Genomic DNA, 20,884 nt, shown 5'->3' with positions numbered 1-20,884 from the left:
GCTGCGGGACGGGGCGTGCTACGACTAGTGACTACGCTGGAGCACTTAGATATTGTAAGTGCTATGTGAAGTGTATTGAGTGAGTGTGAGTAGGGTCAGGAGTGATATGGAAAAGTGAGATTTCAAAGAATACCTAGCCTTATGAAAGCAAAAAATTATTTATTAGTCATAGGCTGGTATCGTTAAAAATAGTGTGGCGGAGACAATCTAGCTTAACAATGGGCTAGTTCTCCTGGTGTTGTCAACATGTTTCGAGGCTGACTGCCTCTTCGTCAGGACGGGGTCAGATCCCTCTGTCACTCACTAAGGTTGGCAACAATGTGTGCTGTGTGTATATACAAGTGAATAGAATATAGTTTGTATTACAACTGCAATATGGCATTCAATTTTGAACAATTATAGCCCTGTCAGTATTTCTGAGTCGTGGGCTGGAATAATTAGGAGTCAGTAAAGTAAAGTCCACATTTGTAAAGCGCACAATCCCCCTTAAGGGTCTCTAGGCGCTGGGGGCCGTCGGGAAGATTAAGCGAGCTATTGCCCAGAGTCACATGGTGCTGGGCTAACCTGCCGCCGGAGCCGGGGATCGAACCGTGGTCCCCAGATTCCAGCGTCAGTCGCCCTGGCCGCGGCGCCACACCTCTCCCCCATGAGCCGGTCTGGAAGAGGGGTACATGGAACTTCCATTAGTTCACGAGCATTCCTCGCATCCTCCCTCATCCGCGGCTTCCACGGATGAGGGAGGATGCGAGGACTGCTTGTGAACTAATGGTCAAAATTGAATACCATATTGCAGTTGTATTACAAACTATATTCTAGAGAGAGTTCCAGATTTTTGGAGCAGAACCCGAGAAGGCTCGTTGACATGTTCTCCTTTTGTGGAAGATCTTGGGTTTCAGGAGGAGGGAGTTAGCACTCCTCGACGGTCTACCCCCTTCGGATAGTATTAACTTTTGCGCCAGGTAATTGGGGGTTTTGAAGTGGAGGGCCTTGTGCGCTAAGCATGCAATCTTTAGTTGAATTCTAGCTTCGTAGGGCAGCCAGTTTAGAGATTTTAGGACCGGGGAGATGTGGGCATTTCGCTTGGTGCCCGTAATCAGTCTGGCCGCAGCGTTCAATGATGCCTTTAGAGGAGCCAAAGTGTATTTGGGGAGGCCGCATAGTGTAGCACTGCCATAATCAAGCCTCGGTAGAACAAGCGATTGGACCACCTGCTTGAAATCGGCTTGAGGTAGGAAAGGTTTGAGAATCCTGAGAGATCTCAGCAGGTGGTTAACTCCCTTGCTTACGTTACTGATCTGGGTGTTCATATTCAAATGTTTGTCCAGTGTGATTCCTAGAGATTTAGCTGAATCAATACTGTGTGGGGAGCAATTGAAGGCTGTGAGTTGGTTCATCTATAGGCCAATATTAGGGGTGTGTTTCGGGGGAGAGATGAGGAGGAATTCTGTTTTGGAGGTGTTTAGCAGGAGGTGGTTCTTAGTTAGCCAATTGTGGGTAGTCTGTAAGGTGGAGTTGAGTGAAGAAATATTGTCCGGGGAGGAGATTTTCAGGTAGAGTCGGGTGTCGTCTGCATACATATGGAAGTAAATGTCCATGGATTTTAGTTCATTAGCTAGTGGTTCCAGAAACAAATTGAATAGAATGGGAGATAAGGAGGATCCTTGGGGAACCCCCATGGTGACAGGGGATGGCTGCCATAAAGAATGCTTCGCCTTAACTCTTTGTGATCTATGCTGGAGGAAGGACGAGAACCACTTCAGCACTTGTCCAGAGAGGCCCATCCTTTGCTCCAAAATATCTAGTAGGTTGTCATGATTGACAGTGTCAAAAGCTGAGGAGAGGTCTAGTAGGATAAGTAGGCATGATTCATTTCTGTCAAGCATTCTTAGGATGTCATCCATTACGTGAGTGAGAGCCAATTCAGTGCTATGCCCGCTAATAAAGCCCAATTGGTGTTGGTCCAGGAGGTGGAAATATTTTATGTGAGCACATAATTGGGACTGGACACATTTTCCAGGAGTTTGGCTAGAGTGGGGATGCTGGAGATGGGGTGGAAGTTGTTAAGATCCGTACTGTCTGCTGTAGGTTTTTTTAGGATAGGTGTTACCTGGGCCTCTTTTAGGCAGTCTGCGATCGTACCCTGGGAGAGAGAAGCATTGAGGGTCTTTGTCCAGAAGGGAGAGATCAAATCTTTAATTGCTTTGAAGATGGTAGGTGGAAGAGGGCCACTGAAGTGATTAGATGGGTTGATACTCCGAAGGACATCATTGATGTCGTTTTCCTTTAAGATGGTAAAGGTGTCCCAGGAAGCGTTGTGCCTGATACCCCTGCTAAGGGTGGCAACCTTTCCTAGTGTGACCCGGGGGGGTGCCGGGCCGTTTGATGTTAAAAGAGATCTCCTGGTTTCTAGATCAATGATAATAAGTCTTGTTTTCTCAGTAAAAAAGGCCGCTAAGTCAGAACAAGAGAGAGGACTGATCTCTGAGGCTGAACGGTTGAGGGCTCTGACAGATTATTGTTTGACCAGTTCGAACAGTTTCTTGGGACGATTGGCCACTTGATTGAGTTGGGATCGGAAATATTCCGCCTTGGCTGTCTTGATTTGTTAATTATAAGAGCTTCTAGCTGATCTGAGGTTTTTTAAAGGGTCCACTGAAGGAGTGGATCTCCAGGAGCACTCTAAGGATCTTAGATTGCGACGTTCCGAATTTAGGTTGCTATTGAACCATTGTTTAGATATTTTTGAGTGTGCATTTTTTTGTTGGAGTGGAGCAATGTCGTCCATGATGCTGGAAATAGATGAGGTATAGAAGTCTGTGACTGCATGTACTTCAACTAAGTCTCTTTGAGGAGAGAGGGCTTGCTTGCAGCGGATTGCTAAGTCAACTGCGTTTATGTTTCTGAGGTCACGTCTCCAGATCTTTGATTTAGTAGGTTGAGAATTACTCTGAGAAACCTCCAAATTGATTTGGAAGAAAATTACGTGATGGTCTGACCAGTCACAGGGTATGATGGAGTCCAGAGTGATTGAGTGTCCTTTGGAGATGATGCGGTCAAGAGATTCCACTTTACTGTGGGTAGGCTGGTCACAGTGTTGAACCAATTTGTGATCCTTCAAGAAGGAATTGAGGCATGCTGCCGCTGGGTCGTTAGGGTTTGACCAATGAAGGTTAAAGTCCCCCAAGTAGATGTGGTGCTGCACTGAATCCACATTGTCCGCTATGGTTTCCATTAATTGTTCAATGAATGGTAGATTGTCAACTGGAGGGTGATAGAATATATGAAGTTTGCAAACCATCTGTTTGTTACTGGAAATGTTGAGGCAAAGGAATTCGCAGGTTGATGGGGAAGAGGATTCTGAGAGGGAGATCACAAGTGTATTTCGATGTATACAGGCTAGGCCACCTCCCAATTTCGTAACTCTGTCTAGAAGAATTATGTCATGGGAGGGGGGCATCAAGAGGTCTAAAATCGGAGTAGACGAGGGGGTGAACCAGGTTTCTGTGAGTATAATGCTGTCTAACTCTTTATGTTGTATGAGGTCGAAGATCTCACAGACATGTTTGTTGGTAGACCTACAGTTGAGTAATATGCATTTGAGTGTAGCCAGAGTCTGGGGGGAAGGAGGCTGAATGATGTTCACTCTCTTGAGGTTGTCATTATTTATGACTCTGCGGTTATGGTGGGCTTCTCTGTTCGGGTTAGAGAGAATTGTTTGAATTTTTCCCTTTGTATTTGAGTTGGTGTCCGTATTTGAAGAAAATGGCTTGCGTAGGCTATCAGATTCATTGGGTGCAGGCCCTGTCAATGAGCATCTGGGGAGAGAAGCAGTGTTAAGAAGAGGGACGATAGAAGGGGAGGAGGATGGTCATGGGGAGATTTATCTGTGACACTGGCTGTGGTACTGGGCCAGTTTGAATGAGAGAGGAGGGGACTTAACAAGGAGAGATATTCAAGTGAAAGTGCTTTCAGGACGTGGAATTTGTTGTTGAGAAGGTGCAATTGGTGGGAGATATCGTCCAAACGTGCCTTCACATCTGGGTGGTGGGAGATGGGTGGAAGTTGAGGGAAGAGATCCGGAGAGGGGGGAGGGAGTATAGGTGTACTAGAGAGATTTGTGGCGGTGAGGGGGTATTCCAATGGAGAGGGTTGGTCATTGGGTGTGAGCGGAGTTTCAGAAAGCCTTGACCGGTATGAAGGTTGGGTGTGAGGATCTAGAGGGGGGGGAGGATGTCTATGTGGGATAGGGAGGACATAGACGTTAGTAGGGGAGTCCTGTGTAGTAGGTTTCATTGAATCTTAACGGTATTCTTGAACGTGATGGCCCGGAGATTGGTAGTGGTGATAAAGTTAATGGCCTTGTGTTATGCGGTTCAGGCAGAACCGTGATCGGCAGGGGCAAGGGATGGGAATTGGGTGAGGGGGGAGGTAAATCTAAGGAGGAGATGAGGCTATCGCTTTGAAAGGTGCTTGCGGTGGTTAGATCTAGGTCTTGTCGTACATAAGATGAGTTGTTCACCATAGAACCTTTGATCCTCAGAAAGAGCTTGTCAAATTGCTCTGGGTTTCGATTGGAAGCTTGAATGAGAACGATCCCATTATTGTAGATAGTAATGGTGATATCTATTTTATAAATAGGAAAGGATGAAGTGGACAGACTAAAACCGTGGGGAGTTCTCTTTATTTGTTTGCACTGGAAGAAGGATAGGAGAGATTTCCTCCATTAGGCCCTTTTGTTCGTGAAGAAGATTAGGTCCGACATGATGTCGCCATTAGAGATGCTGAAATAAGTATCAGAGATAAGTGTTTCTTGCTTTTTTTTTATTAAGTTATGTTTGAATTTTTTAGATGCATTTTTAGAGAGATGTAAGGGATAGGTGATCTTATAGGCCCTGTGGCCCACTAGAGAGAGTAGGCCTTCGGTCGGGCTAGTTGTGTTGGCCTCCATAGCGTACACCAATCAAGGAGCCAGTCATGTAGGGTAGTTAGGGAGGAACTGATCACATTGGTTTGTCCGGTGAGGGGAAAATAAAATGTTTAAAAAAAAAACAAAGTGGCCTCCAATCGGTAGAATCAATATGGAAACACAAGGAGATGATGGATGGAGCACTGAAACTTTTTAGACACTCACCCCCAGTCACAGATCTGGGTTGACTGCATCATCATTCTTTTGCTCACTTCGCCACCTCAGTTCAGACCCAGCTATATGCAAATCAGTCTTGACCCTGTGCCTCATTGGAACAGTCCAGCCCAAACTGACAAGCCAGGTCTATCCTGAATCGGAAACAAGCATCCTGGGACCGTTTTCTGGGTAACACCCTTCATCAGCCAGGCTAGTTTGAATCCAGTGGCAAAGTGAGCAAGGGACCCACATCTAGGCATACCCTGCCAACTTAGGGCAAACAAAGCAAACACAAGGAGATGATCGACGGAGCGCTGAAACTTTTCAGACACTCACCCCCAGTCACAGATCTGGGTTGAATCTATCCTCATTCTTTGCCACTGGAGTCAAGCTATCCTGGCTGATGAGGGCGGAACGCCTGAAACTGGTCCTAGGATGCTTGTTTCCAGTCCAGGGAGGATCTGGCCTGGCAGTTCGGGCAAGACTGTTCCCAATGGGAGCTGGGTCAAGACTGATTTGCATATGGCTGGGTCCAAACTGGAATGGCATGGTGAGAAAAAAACGATGGATTTAGTGTAACGTCTACCGAAACTCCTCCGAACTTGAGTGATGCTCAAAAGGGTCCATCTCTAGATATCCCCAACTCTACCATGAAAAGGTACCGAGTATTGAGGTGATCAAGTGGGGGAAAGATAAAGGGAAGGATCAGCTGGGAAAGGGATACCTGAAAACAGAAAATACACAGGTTAGAACGCTATTACATTCTACTACTCTCATATGATCTCACTAGATTAAACCGTTACCTATGACTAAGGCTCCTCCTATAGTATTCTTGATCCTGTACACTACCCAATTATGATACAGCTCACAAAGGATAAGGATTTCCTGAAACCACAAAGCACACAGGTTACATACAGCCAACTCTTGTTTATGAAAATCATACATACCCTAGATGTAACCTTCCCATAAAGTAAGAAATTTGAAGCAAAGTATTCCAGAGGGTCCCATCTCTATTGTAATGTCATAGGCACAAAGAATAAACGTGAGTTCCCACTCATGGCACTTTGTAAATATCCAGAAAATAAAGTCAAGAAAAAATAGTGAAGCCCAATTACTTCAAATAGCCAGAATTGGTCTAAGATTCACCTAGTTAGGCATCGGTAACCAAAAGGCTCTTGGTTGATAATAACAGGGTGTTAAGCATTGGTTAGAATTAACAACAAGAGAGAAAGGGCATGAGCAGACACTCCTATACCCCTATCAATATATTGTAAACAACTAAGGAGTGACTAAGTGAAAAAATAAATAATAAAAAAAGGGATTTTGTTGTTATATTTTTATAGTAATGTGCCCTATCTAATCAGTGAACCTGGTAAAGAAAGATCTCTCTCTTTTGAAGAAGGACCCTCACTCACCACTAGTTGGTGACATGCTTCATCATTGGGTCCCCGCTGGGGTGGCCGAATGCCTCCCCAGCGTGCTACAACGCCTGAGTTACAGCAGAGCTGGATGGTGGTGAGTGCAACAGTGTACAAAACAAAGTATGTGAAAATTAACTGTGAGTGCAAGATTAAAAATACAAGTTGCAGCCTATGCAATTCTTTTTAATAAAGGCCAACCTGTAATAGATTAAAAACAGAATGAGCGGACAAACTAGGTTCTATGTTAGGAAACCTGTGTCCTATGAATAAAACAAGTGGTCAACATGTTTCTGCTGTTCAATTTGCAATTTATGCTCAGCATTCGTCAGGACCTAAGAAAATAGAAGATGGTCCTCCGGTGGTATGCGCGCGCTAAGGCGCACCCTCCCGTGAGGCTCTGAGTGTAAAAAAAACAATTGTTGTATATTACTCACGGTTAGTACTCGTGGATGCTCACTGCAATTCACAGGAGCTAAAACACCTGTAGAAAGGGAACAAAACACAGACAGCACATGAAATGACACAAGTTATCAATAGTTGAGAATTAGTCAATAAGGATGTATGACGTTACAACGCATACTTTTACAACGCCTACCATTACAACGAATTTTTTACAACGCAAAAATGTTTACAACGCATACCATTACAACGCAAGATTTTACAACGCAAGTACCTTTACAACGCATACCATTACAACGTAAATATTGGTAAGTATATAATATTTTTTTTAATATAAATTATTTTAAATTATTAAAATATAATTAAATTTTATTTAATTTTATTTAATTAATTTAATTTAAATATAATTTACATATAATTTTAATTTATTTTTACAAATTAACCCTGTACCCCAAAAACCCCAAACTGTCCCTGAACCCTAAAAATACCCCTTTACCCAAAAACCCAAAACTGTCCCTGAACCCTAAAAATACCCCTTTACCCAAAAACCCAAAACTGTCCCTGAACCCTAAAAATACCCCTTTACCCAAAAACCCAAAACTGTCCCTGAACCCTAAAAATACCCCTTTACCCAAAAACTGAAAACTGACCCTGAACCCTAAAAATACCCCTTTACCCAAAAACTGAAAACTGTCCCTGAACCCTAAAAATACCCCTTTACCCAAAAACTGAAAACTGACCCTGAACCCTAAAAATACCCCTTTACTCAAAAACTGAAAACTGACCCTGAACCCTAAAAATACCCCTTTACCCAAAAACTGAAAACTGACCCTGAACCCTAAAAATACCCCTTTACCCAAAAACTGAAAACTGACCCTGAACCCTAAAAATACCCCTTTACCCAAAAACTGAAAACTGACCCTGAACCCTAAAAATACCCCTTTACCCAAAAACTGAAAACTGACCCTGAACCCTAAAAATACCCCTTTACCCAAAAACCCAAACATATAATATTTTAAAAATAATTATATACTTACCAATACTTACGTTGTAATGGTATGCGTTGTAAAGGTACTTGCGTTGTAAAATCCTGCGTTGTAATGGTATGCGTTGTAAAAGTTTTTGCGTTGTAAAAAATTTGTTGTAATGGTAGTTCGTTGTAAAAGTTGCGTTGTAAAGGTTGTTTCCCAGTCAATAATGATGCAGGATACTCGTTGTCAGGTAATCATCATGCCTCTATTTCTGTTATTTTTACCATTGAAACACATATCTCTATCTGTATCAGAGTAGACAGAAAAGGACGGTTTTCCCCTGCCATTGATAATTTATCAACCAGGGGTCGCAAAAGTTGCTGAATTAAAGCACTATACGAACATTGGCAGGGAATGGCAGGAATTCCCTACTTAACACAACATCTATTTAGCCAATTGTGTTAATTAAAATCAAAGTAGCAATAGTGATTCGTATCAAGATAGACTCCTTATTAGTGCGCTAGAATTCGTAAAGAACCAGGAAAAATCCCTCTCTAGGATTCAGTGGTATTGTAAATAGAACAAGGGACTCACATTTCGAGAGAACAGTACTCTCCCCTTGGGTCGAGACTAAATGGGAAATCTTCACGCGATCCCGATCTTGAAAAAGGCATGAGAGAATAGTGTTACCCCTCAAGCGGTGAATGTTCCCACCGATAAGCCACTTGTCTGGATCTGAGATTATCTCGTCACTTACGTGAGTAGCCGTGACTCCCCGCCTAGTACCTACATCCGTGGTCGTTGTCCGCCCGAAAGTGAAAGGCACCGGCCATGGTCGTGTATTTTAGTCCCTCCCCGAGCGTACCGATCACGTGCCCAACGTGGTCGTACGAAGCCAAGAACGGGCTATGCCTTAAAAGTGACGAGATAATCTCAGATCCAGACAAGTGGCTTATCGGTGGGAAAATTCACCGCTTGAGGGGTAACACTATTCTCTCCTGCCTTTTTCAAGATCGGGACCGCGTGAAGATTTCCCACTTTGTCTCCACCCAAGGGGAGAGTAATGTTCTCTCGAAATGTGAGTCCCTTGTTCTATTTACAATACCACTGAATGCTAGAGAGGGATTTTTCCTGGTTCTTTACGAATTCTAGCGCACTAATAAGGAGTCTATCTTGATACGAATCACTATTGCTACTTTGATTTTAATTAACACAATTGGCTAAATAGATGTTGTGTTAAGTAGGGAATTCCTGCCATTCCCTGCCAATGTTCGTATAGTGGTTTAATTCAGCAACTTTTGCGACCCCTGGTTGATAAATTATCAATGACAGGGAAAAACCGTCCTTTTCTGTCTACTCTGATACAGATAGAGATATGTGTTTCAATAGTAAAAATAACAGAAATAGAGGCATGATGATTACCTGACAACGAGTATCCTGCATCATTATTGACTAATTCTCAACTATTGATAACTTGTGTCATTTCATGTTCTGTCTGTGTTTTGTTCCCTTTCTACAGGTTTTTTAGCTCCTGTGAATTGCAGTGAGCATCCACGGGTACTAACCGTGAGTAATATACAACAATTGTATTTTTTACACTTAGAGCCTCACGGGAGGGTGCGCCTTAGCGCGCGCATACCACCGGAGGACCATCTTCTATTTTCTTAGGTCCTGACGAATGCTGAGCATAAATTGCAAATTGAACAGCAGAAACATGTTGACCACTTGTTTTATTCATAGGACACAGGTTTCCTAACATAGAACCTAGTTTGTCCGCTCATTCTGTTTTTAATCTATTACAGGTTGGCCTTTATTAACCCCTTCCATGCTCATGACGGAACGGTTCCGTCATCAGCGTCGGTGCTCCGGTGCTGATGACGGAACATTTCCGTCATGAGTCAATGTGATTTATGACCCTTCAGCACTGCAGAGAAATTTGCGCAGCACTGAAGGGGTTAAAAAATGTTGTATGGGCTGCAACTTGTATTTTTAATCTTGCACTCACAGTTAATTTTCACATACTTTGTTTTGTACACTGTTGCACTCACCACCATCCAGCTCCGCTGTAAATCAGGCGTTGTAGCACGCTGGGGAGGCATTCGGCCACCCCAGCTGGGACCCAATGATGAAGCATGTCACCAACTAGTTGTGAGTGAGGGTCCTTCTTCAAAAGAGAGAGATCTTTCTTTTCCAGGTTCACTGTTAAGCATTGGTACCTTACAGTGCAACTCCACTCCTACACCTGCTTTGTACTCCTCCTATAATCGCCACTCTATCCCGAGTAGCAAATAGATATCAACAGCCATCGAGAATTCTTCAGAACCGGAGGCAAGGTGAACGGCATCCCTCGAGGTTAATTCTCACTGCTGAGAGCCACTTCAAAGGGTTCACGTAGCGGGTCGGCATTCAAATAGAAAGCATGCCGAAGCCCGCGAAACAAACACAAAAGAAAGAGTTTTTCCGCTACACACCGCAAAGTCCAAACAACGGTTGTGAAATGAAGGGCGCAGACTTTGACCTCCTCTTCGGGTCAATGAGCCCACAAACGGCTTCTCCTTCCAAATGCAGGAAGCTTTCCTGGCTGATGAGGGCTGAAAGCCCGAAACAGGTCCTAAGATGCTTGTTTCCAGTCCAGGGAGGACCTGGCCTGGCAGTTCGGGCTGGACTGTTCCCATTGGGAGCAGGGTGAAGACAGATTTGAATGTGGCTGGGTCTAAACTGGAATGGCGTGGTGAGCAAAAAAACTATGGATTTAGGCCCAGATCTCTGTACTGGGGTAAATGTATGACATTGTTCTTCATTCTGTCCATCAATTGTTCTTTTTACAGTATATATGCAGCACACAGACAGTACTAAAGTGAAAGCACAACAGAAGTAAAATCCTAATCAGTTTAGAAAAATGGAGTAAAATTGAATACCATATTTGGCACCAAAATGAAGCAAGAAGAAGCACAAAGCACCAGCTGGGCTTATCTGGTCGTGCTGGACTAGTACAAAGTCACAAGTTCAAGATGAATGGGATGGAGTGCAGTCTGGGTACAGGTTTGAGTTTGGCCCACAGGTCAATTTACATGGTTGTACTTAGACTGGGATGCGAGGTCCTGTGTCATGCTGTGTCGAGTTACATCCATTCCTATAAGCCTGCCGATAAGGAGCTGCAAGTCCTGTGAGTCCTGCGAGGTGCTGCAATGCTATGTCCTGCGTCACGCTGTGTCAAGTTGCAACACGTTGTGTCGGTTCTGAGGGAACCCACGGATGGCATCTAAGGGTCCAGGACCTGGGTAAACCTCTTGGGGATCAGGACATACTCCATCAGCAGCCAGCAGTAGGGGACAGGCACAACCATTATAGTCTGGACAACTGGGCAGATGCAGGACAGGTCTCTGGAACCTGTTATGCCCCTGTAGCTCAGAACAGGAGGCCTGTCAGCTAGCACTTGGAGTCAATATGGTGGATTTGGGTTCAAGGAGCTGGTCCAGTCTTCTTTTCTCAGCAAGCAGGGCAGACCTTCTTGCAGTATGGCAGCAGGGAATTCCTTTCAGCAGCAGGACAGCAGAGCTGACCTTCTTCTGAGTCTTCTACAGGTCCAGAAGTGATCTGAATAATTGGTGTAAGATACCAATATTCATACCTGGCACCAGCTTTAAAGTGGCAGAAACTTCTAGACCCCCTACATCGGTTTCTGGAATTTCCTTCCTTTCCCTGGCTCAGAGGGAACCTGTGGTGACAATAGACTATTGTGAAGTCCTTTGTGATTGAGCTGAAGTAGCACCTTTGAACTGCAAGTGTGGTAGGTGACAGCTCTCTCCCTCCCATCCCGACAATATCTATTCCCCCTTTTGTGATACTGTCTGAGAGGAATACACAAAGGCCACCTGCCAATGACGCCTAATTATGTAACCCAGGAACAGGCACTAAATAGTCATGATAAGAAAAGCCAACTTTCTAAAAGTGGATTTTCAGAAATGTGACTTTAAATCTGACTTTACCATTAACACGATTTTAAATTACAATTCCTTACACACCAAACATGACATTCCTACCTGCTTCCAAACAAAAGCTATCACTTTTCAAATATAATAAGGTAACCCCATGTTATCGTGAGGAGAAGTAGGCCTCAATAGTGAGAAACGAATTTGTGAGTTTTTCACTACCAGAACATGTAAAACGTAAAAGTAAATGCCCAACCTTTTAAATTCACTTCACCATGCCCTATTGATTGTGTAAGCCTTACTGTAGGGGTGACTTTTATGTATTAAAAAGGAAGGTTTGGCCCGGCAAGAGGTTTGCTTTGCCAGATCGAAATGGCAGCTTTAAACTACATGCAGTCTGCAATGGAAGACCAATGACATGTTTAAAAAGGCCATTTAAGTGGGTGGCACGATTTGGGAGAATACCGTGCCAAGGATGTCAGCTCCAACAGTACATTGCCAACCAGTTTGTATGCCTGCTAGTTGTGGGGTAAACAGCATGCAAAAGTGTTGTCAGCAACTAAATAAGCACCACACCACTGATCCATGTATAGCAGCGGAACGAAGTTGTTGAAAATGTGTGAATCACATAGAAGATCAGAGTGCAGCAGGCATCATGCAGGGCCCTGCTTCTCTAACCAAAGTGGCCGACAAGAACAATGAGGTCAGGTTTTGAAGTGACACAATGCTTCAGGCAGATCATGCACTTAATGTCTTGGAGTTAATGGGGATTTCTGCTGCACTGTTTCACAGTTTGCAGTGTGTTGTATACATTTGAATCCACGCTAGAAAAGGAGGGAGCAAAAATCATGTTTGCAGCAAAAATGGGCTAGAGATGGTCAGTCACACGAACACAGACCTGTCATCATGGAGATTGAAAGGCCTTTCAAGATTAGGACTGAACGACAGGCTGACTGGTCATGTGATGTGTTAACCAACAAACTGACAGGCAACAATACTGCTGGCATGACTGGCTGAACAAGAAAACAGTCTAGTGACTGACTGGCTAAGTAATAGATAGATTTAGTGGGCTATACTCTGTCACTGACTAACTATCATATAGAAAAAAGTCACACATCTACCCATGCTTGGCTTACTCCGGAAATGTAAATAGACTTCCAACTTTTGACCTGGGCAGCAATTCTCATGACTACTCAGTAAACTTTAAGCTAGTCATAGATTTCACAGACTTGTCTAAAAAATGTTAATCCTACAGATTGTTCACCAGGTGCACAAACTGCAGGAGGATTTTTGTGGAATGTGAATTATCACGTTGAACTACTCTGTTTATACAACTAGGAAACACATTTTCCTGGTGGATAAATCATTTCTCCTGGTTCCCAATCTCCTACCCCACCTATGAAACACACCCTTATCTGATTTGTGTTGGCATTTCTAGTATTTGCATGGTGGAAATGACCTTAGAAATTTCGTGTGAATGCTCACAAACTTAAGACATCATAGGTATTTCATGCATTTTGCATAGCTACTACGACTCTAGAAAAATGTACTATCCTTGCAGGTGCATCCCAATTTTTTGGTTTAATTAGTGGACAAGCTACCTTTCTGATGTGTACTCTCTTCTTGAGCCTGCTCAACAGGTGTGCCTCTGAAGTTTTGTACGTATGTAATCTGTGCAACCCTATTTTTAGCTATGCTTAAATATATGGTGTTGGAAATTTGTCCATTCTGCAGGGTGACCCCTAATGTTTTTGCTGTTTAGTTGAACCCTGTTTTCACTGGCTATAGAATTCTGTGAACTTTGCCCCAGCTAACCAGTTGTAAAGAGCTTGTGCTCCTCCTCTTTACATGGTCAAATTGGTGTGCTCCTGACAGGTTTATTTAATTTGCCTGTAAGTCCATAGTATATGGTACCAAGTCTACCCAGGGCCTGAAAATTAAATTATACCAGTGGACTGCAGCAGTCATGCCATCAACTGCAGTGGCACTGTAAAGCATGTTTTAAACTGTAAAATTGGACCTGTCAAAATAACCCTTTTTAGCTAGGCCTAAACCTTCATTTGAAATAATAATAAATCACCCCTAAAAAGGCCTTCTTGCCCATTAGGCAAGGTGCGTGGGATTTAAATGTCTTTATAATGAATACGCCGAAAAGCTATTTTCGCTGTGGCAAAACTGACTGCTTCCATAGGAAAGCACTGGATTACATTATTACAATTTATAATGATAACTTAGGTTTGGTAGCAGCTAGAAAAATATTTCAAGGCCTCCTTTTAATAGTTAAAATCCAAGTTAGTGGTATAGTCGAATTTTGTCTAACTATTAAAGAAAAGGTAAATTAGAAAAAGTACTTGTTACCTGCCTAAAGCCTCTAAGGCCTTTGTATGACTTCCAACTGCCACCAGGCTGCTGTGCCCCCCCCCCATGGGAGGTATGATCTGCAACACAAAAAGTATACTAGAGGTTATTGTTTTGTCAGCTCTATCCTATTTGGTTTACTGACTACTCATATATGTGGGTCAGCAAAAGATTTTTGAGAAGTCATATCACCCTCAACTTATGGAGGCATGCTTCATCATTTGACAGCCTCTCTCACCGGGTTAGGAGCAATGCCGCCCCGGTGGACTCGAACAGGGAGGGAAAGCTAATCTACAACTGGGAGTTCTTATAAATCTCAGATCAGGACAATACACTGGGTCCTGTTTTTTGGGGGGACAAACATGAGTACAAAATATACCTTGAGGTATACTCACAATATTATTTATTCAACAAGTACGTCTGGCATGTTTAAAACCTTAAAAAGAAATGGTACTTAGATGAACTACAATGGATCACCTGACCTACTACTTACGTGTTACCAACATGTTTCGGCCTCTGTCTGAGCCAAAAAAGATCTAGGGTCTTGTAAAAAAGTAAAGGAGCTCCAAATGATTAAAAAGTGTTTATTCCATGAGTTTGCAGCACAGCAATAAGGTGTGACCGCCAGCAACAAGGAACAGATGTAACTGACCATTTTGCTTGGCAGCAGCCTCAAGGTTCCAGGTAGAATCAGAACAGGTATTAAATGATGCAAACACAGGGTGAGAAAGGACGAAGGTGATAAACAAGCATTGGTTAAGTAAATGTAGCTACAACATCTTCTCTTTTTAAAAAGAGGAAAGAAAAAAAACAAATACAATAAATCATTTAATGAAATTAGACAACCTTTGAGGAAATCGTCTGACACGATCTGACAGTTATACTCTTAATGCAACTGTATCATCCAAACAAGCGCGAGGCTCAACAGTATCATCACAACCATTTCAAGGTACAGGAAATGAGTTTGACATGTAATCTTAATTGGACCTTACATTACCATTGATATCATCATCCATTTTGGATCCTTCAGGAAATTTTGCAACACGCCTAACATTACCAAGCTTACCATCTTGTGTGATGACAATTCCTCATAGATTGTCTGATTTCATTAGATGATTTATTGTATTTTGTTTTTGTTTTTTGAAGTTTTAATTGACATCTCAGTTCTTCCATAACTGTGTTACCATAGAAACACTTTTGTTTTAAAAAGCCCGCTAAGCTGCATACCACGTCATTGCGTGCCGTGCGTTACGCGTCTTTGCTTCAGAATTGAAGAACTGAGTGGGGAGGAGTGTTCGAATCTTGCACAACTCCACTCGCGTCACCCTTGTCTCGCTCTTCACGACGCACACATATTTACTTTAAAATTATGAATACCTGTACTCGCGCAGTACTAGTTTGGCTCCGTCAAAACTCCTCAAAATGTTCTTAATCTTCCAATGCCGTCCAAATATGCCTCCTGAAGTCCGGATTTCGACGTGACTCAACAGACTTATCAATACTTCCTCTGTAGCCAAGTACATTTCTTTCATGCATATATCCGGTCCCTGGAACAAACCACTTCTGTGCTGCGAAAGTTAAGATGCTCTAAATGATTAAAAACTATTTATTCCATAAGTTTGCAGCACAGCAACAAGGCATGACCGCCAGCAGTAAGGAACAGATGCAACTGACCATTTTGCTTGGCAGCAGTCTCAAGGTTCCAGGTATAATCAGAACAGGTAATAAATGATGCAAACACAAGGAGAGAAAGGAAGAAGGAGATAAACAAGCATTGGTCAAGTAAATGTAGATACAACAGGTCTCCTTCAGGGTAGAACAACTAAAGGGAAATAGTGTACATTCAAACCATGAAAGAAGGTGAAATAGTGCACCCTACCGGTCCCTCTAATGGTTCAGAGAATACATGGAGAGAGAAAGAGAAAGAAAGGAGAAGGAAAAGATGAAATATAAAGCAACGAAAAGCACTCTTTTTGGGAGGTACAGGTAATTGTGGCCTAGAAGAGTTTTGTAATTAAAACCTATCAATACCGGACATGCTTTTCTCTAGACATATGAATATTTAAAAAACACATTTTGGTTCATATATTAGACAACATGATAGCATTGACAGGGCCCAGGATAGGGACAATGAGTCTTGGGTGTGAGGGGGTGTTGTCCTAGTAACAGGATGTCCTGGAGGCTGTGCTCAGCTCCTTGGTGAACCTATGGAGGCTTACCTTATCACAATCAGATATAGCTAACACCCAAGCCTTCAGCCTACTCTTGTCACCCCAGCCAGACTGGCCTCTATCACAGTGGGTGTCTTGTTGACATCACAGTGTCAGATCCTGCAGGAGTGTCAAGACCTGCTTAACATGTCTTTTGGGGGTTTTCATATGAGATTTAGGTGCAAATCAAATGAGGGAAACAAGATGTCAAAACAATTTATGTATATTCACTGTCTGGTTGCTGAACATAATTTGTGTTCTACTGGGGTTCTGTCTGAGTTTGTTAGGTTACAGGGACTGACAAACTGGGTTTTAGTGTGAGATGTGAGAGGGCACTAGGATTACCAATGTATACTCCCTACACACGCACACCCAGCTATCAGAATCCAAGTTTAGTCTGGTCAAAGACTCTGATCATTTTGAAATGCCCAAAGTTGGTAGGGTTAGCCCCAGGACATTTAACCCTTTGATTAGGGCATGCCCAGGGGTAATTTCGGCCACTAGCACGTGTCAGGCATAAAATGTCATCTCAAGGCACCCACTTCAGAACTCTCGTGTCCTGGACCTGTGGAAGATCAGTTGGGGAATGAATCTTCTGTCTGAGACCTGAAAGGAGCCTTAAAGACTGGACCTGCTCTTCCTTTTGTAACCAGGACAAAGATGTGACCTCCTAGGGTCACAAGACGGACCTCCTGCGAAAGGTCCAGGGACGACGCAAGAAGCTATAAGAGGCCTCTTCCTGCAAATGTCCAGCTGACCAGTGTCAACTGGTTCTGTACTGGACTCTCCTGTTGGCTTCTGTCTCCCACCCTGTACATCTCTATATACTTTCCTTGAGGTTATGGGTGACTAGAAGTGTTCTCCAGAGGTTGATTGGGATTTAACAAATTAACGCCAGAAGGTAATATCGTTGACTAGGACAAACTGGTTAGTGTATCCGAGCCGTGCTCCAATGCAGTCTGCGTAACATTGCACGTAGGACCTGCTCTACTGCGTCCATTGACTATCATTAGCAGTGTGTGCTTGCTTCTCGGTCCTATTTCTACTTAAAACTTTACAAATTATTTCTCCGTCTTCTCTAGTTGTATTCTGGTCATGGTAATATTTTGTTTATTACATTGAAACCTATTTTTCAATATCATTTTGCATTTCAATTTTATTACTGTTTTAGAACTGCATACATTGAAATTCCCTCTAAGTTAAGGCTGTTTCCTCTGTGTCTTAGCCACCAAAGGGTTGAGTTCCTGCTTATTTAGTGACTTTAGCAGTTTATCTTGACAAAGATTGTAGTTATCATTTTAAGTGGGTTCTCACCACCCTGAGCTAATAATCCAATCTCATACAGATGGCATTCCATACATAAATGTATACTCCCCCAAGGCTTCACACAAAATTGCCCTTAGTAGGCATATAGGAACTACAGTGGTCCTTTGTAGTTTGAGGTAATGGGATAGCCATCACAAACTGGTGACTGTCCCATTCACCAACCTTTCACTCACTTCTCCTATGTCATGTAGAGTGCAGGGGGACTGAAATTTTCTGAGTACTTGCTCCACTGCTAGCTTTACTATCAAGAAAACCCTCTCCAAATCGAATTTACTGGTAAACGTGGCATCAGAATGTCTGTCCTTTTTTGGGTGGGGCGTCTGGGACCACCACGCACCCCATGATGGTAGTGAGCAAGAAAACAAATGTTGCCTACACCTTTTTTTTAATTTCCAAGGATCAATTCCCGTTTATAGGTTTTTTGTTCAAATAAATAGCTTTCAAAGACACAGACTGGTCCGCAATAGCATAAATTCATGGCAAGCTGGTATCAGTCTCTTTTTTGGTGAAGCAGCTTTTGCTATGCAGGTGAGAGCCATTTTGCTTAAAAATCACCAAGTCTTCAGCTTTCTCAAAATATAGCATCCAGTCAATGGTAAAGATTGGCACCGGGAACCTTTAACTCCTGTGTCATCTTTTTAATTGAACTCAGGTCAGTTCTAGCCTTAATGGGCAAGCCCCTGACTGCCAAGGAGTCCTGGCGCTGCACTTGGAGCTGCCTTCTGTTTCACCTCTGCCCTAGATTGAAGTTAGCTGAAAATATTTAAGTGGTGAGAGAAAAGCTTTGAGCCTCCATCTAGAAAAAAACCCTGGTGGAGCCATCCCTAGAGCACAGCGATGTAAATGTAAATGTAAATGTATTTGAGCTTGTAAAGTGCACTGCTACCCGTCCTTAGGTTTCCTGGCACTGTATAACTCTGGGGAACCCGTCCTGGCTTTCCCTGTGGGATGACCCTGCTGGGAGTCCCCAAGGTGGAGCCAGGCATCCCCGGAGTTGATGGGGCCGTTGTGGAGATGAGGCAAGCTAATGCCCAGAGTTGCCGAGTGGAACCCCTGATTAGAGTAAGCACCGAAGCGAGAATTATCAAGTCCGCTTACCCAAGTCCACAACCCTGCCGCGTCGAGAATTGAACCCTGGTCCCGGGCCGACTTCTGCTCCCGGGTCTGCCGCCTCTAGCCAGTGAGCCACACTACTCCACTGCGCTTGACAGATGAAATTTCCCACTCTGACTCTGAAGCCTTCTCCTTAGACCGAGACACTCATCTTGAGGTAAAAACCACACAAGGGCTTTGGTCCATATTAGGGCAGTGTCTGTACATCAATGTGTTAGCATTGTGACCAGACCACCTGCTCTGAAGGTCTTCCCCAGCTCTATTGTACCGAGTTGTATTCAAATGTTTTCGGACAACACAACCACCATCCATTATATTTATAGATATGGTGATGAGGCTTACAGTTTGGTTTGGTTCAACTGGTCACATGGTCTTGTCAACATCTTCGCTATGATCTCTTTTCTCCTGCAGAAGGTGCTGGAAGATGTAGAACAACTGATTCCTATGGCCCCAGACTGGACAAAGATCAATTGGTATGGCAATCTGTTGACATTCAGCACCCTCTTTCTCTCCCACAAGGAGTAGTTGTGCTTTCACGGGGGGGGGGGGGTGATTTAATCCTGCGCCTTTATCCCCAGATGGAGATGCATGCATGGAGATTTAGTGGTGTCAACCCGATACATTTTCCTTGCCACCATTATAGCAAATCTTATCCTGGCTGCCCCAAAACCTACAATTGATTTGGTCTATGAAGGAAGATGATCCAAATTAGTTTATTGCTGTGACTCAGAGGGCTTAAACCTGTTTGAGTCTTGAATTTCTAATGTTCTACGCTTTGCACTATTCCTTGCTTGCAAGATTTTGGCAGGTACCAAGATGCCACTGCAAAATATTATTTGGCAGCTGGCTCCACTTTCTTCGTCTTCCCAGTCAACCCTCTTTGTTGAGATCACCCTTGGTGTTGCTTTGTCTAAAAAAGCCAATTATGCTTGTTTTATTCAAATGCCTTTATTGTTTTACATAAGGTATTTAAATGTGGTGCTAACCCCTCTCATAGCATTGCAATTTATACTGATTTGCAGTTTTTTACCATGACTGCTTATTATCAAGACTAGGGGTCATATGTATATCATAATGTTGGGTTTTGCGATTCTCAAATAGCAAATTTTTGAGAATCGCTATTTGAGAATCGCAAAACGAGATGTATGTAGGATTTGCACAAAAATGTGCGAATCCTACATATTCCTTAATTGCGAATCGTAAATTGCGACTCACAATTAAGGAAACCCTCCCCATTGATTCCTATGGGCATTCCTATGGAAGACATTCTCAATTTGCGACTAGCAATTAGAGAATCACAAATTGAGAATGCAATTTCAAGGGTGCAAGGGTGTCAAAAGAACATGCTGTTGCCCCCCTGAAATAAGCATGGGTGCACATGTGGCGCACATAATGCCCTAAGGGCATGTATGTGCTCCACATTGCACTTTGAAAAATGCAAAAAAGTGAATTTTTCAAAGAAATTGCAAATTACCACCAACTTGAAGTTGGTGGTAATTAGCGATTCCTTAAGGCCAAATTGCGATTTTTTGGTGCTTCTTACATTGCATTTAAGGAATCGCAATTTGCTATTCCTTAAATGCAATCGCAAAATAGGGAATTGCAAATTTTGTGATTCCTTATTTTGTGAGGCAGTTTTGCCTTCATACATACCACTAAGTCAAATTGCGAACGCAAACGCTGAAATTGTGCGAATTTCACTGTGTGCAATCACAATTTTGCTTGATACATATGGCCCTATATTTTTAGTCGCACTTACTTTGGAGCATAAGGTTGACAAATTGTAGGCCCTGTCGGTCTTGCAACCATTCTTTTTTTTATCCAGGCTTGCCCTGATTGCTTCTACATTGGTTATTGTCAAAATCATACTAGAGTCCCACAGGGACTACTCTGCCCCTTATACAGCCTTCTTTCCTCCTAATCCAATCAAAGAACAGAGGGTATTTATTTATTCGACAGACTTGTAATGCGTGCAGCTACCCCTAGGGGTTTCTCGGCGCAGGATAGAGGCATATACAGTGACCCCATCAGA

Source organism: Lissotriton helveticus, chromosome 4_1 (genome assembly GCF_964261635.1).
Source record: "Lissotriton helveticus chromosome 4_1, aLisHel1.1, whole genome shotgun sequence".
NCBI lineage: Eukaryota > Metazoa > Chordata > Amphibia > Caudata > Salamandridae > Lissotriton > Lissotriton helveticus.
The sequence above is the reverse complement of the archived record's forward strand: the minus strand, read 5'-3'. Positions refer to the sequence as shown.